We start from the raw sequence: 1,064 nt of genomic DNA, 5'->3' as shown, positions 1-1,064 counted from the left end.
TTGTTCCCTGGGCTCCTGCAGACGCCCATTGTTCAGGAGCTCCCGGCCTTTGATGCTGCGGAACAAAACGCTCAGTGTTTGTGAAAGGAGGGAAAATCAAAAAGCTGCTCAGTTGCACACTTGGTTGAACAGCTCGGGCCGTTGGCTGCAGAGCCCCAGGGCTGCAGAGCACCAGGGTGCCAGCACCTCCATGAGGAGGCCTTGAGCACAGCTCAAAGTCACCCAGAAGAGGGAACGACCACCCAGAAGGTGGTTGATGGCTATCTGGTGAACTTTTATGTCAGAATCTCCCAATTCCAAGTGCTCCTGGACTCACCAGACTTCTATCAACCTCCTTAGACACACATTCAGTAGCTGCCAGGTGGAAAAAGCTGGAAATTACTTCTGCTTCAGCATTGCTCAGATTTGACAGGAGAAACAGCACAGCAGCATCTAGATTTCCTGCCTCCATTTCCAGACTAATTTGGCTGGCAAGAGCTGGGCAGAAGTCTGAAAGGGTGATGGTCTGAGGTGCACCAGCAGGGCCACATGGAAGGAGAGCCATCAGGGTGGGATGGCCCAGGTCCTGCTGTGGGATTCTTCTTTGCCAGGGCAGTGGTTTGGGTGAAAACAGATCTACTTTGTGTTCCATATACAGCTGTGAGGGATTTCTACTGCCACGATGGGAGAAGTCTTCCAGTCCATTTGGGTCTGTCACTTTAGTCCATGCTAATCTCTCCTGGGAAAGCACAGGCAGCACCAGGGAGAGAGCTCTCCAGAAGGATCAATCAATGGGGAAAGCTAACAACATAATAAAAAAATACTTGCACACAAGATCCAGCCAGCCGGATCTTCCTGGGACAAAGGCACTCACGCTCTCTTTTACAAATATATTTTATTATTTTAATGCTTATTAAGAAATGTAACCAAGACAGACTCCGCAGCACCAGCGGCTCCTCACTGCCCAGCAGTCTGATGACTTCACAGATAAGAAAACTTCACAGATTCAAAAAAACCTTTGGTCAATGCACTTTAAATACATTTGCATGCACAGATTCTCCCACCTTCTCCCTTCCCACCCCCCA

Source organism: Agelaius phoeniceus, chromosome 18, assembly GCF_051311805.1.
Source record: "Agelaius phoeniceus isolate bAgePho1 chromosome 18, bAgePho1.hap1, whole genome shotgun sequence".
Lineage (NCBI taxonomy): Eukaryota > Metazoa > Chordata > Aves > Passeriformes > Icteridae > Agelaius > Agelaius phoeniceus.
Note: the sequence above shows the minus strand (reverse complement) of the source record.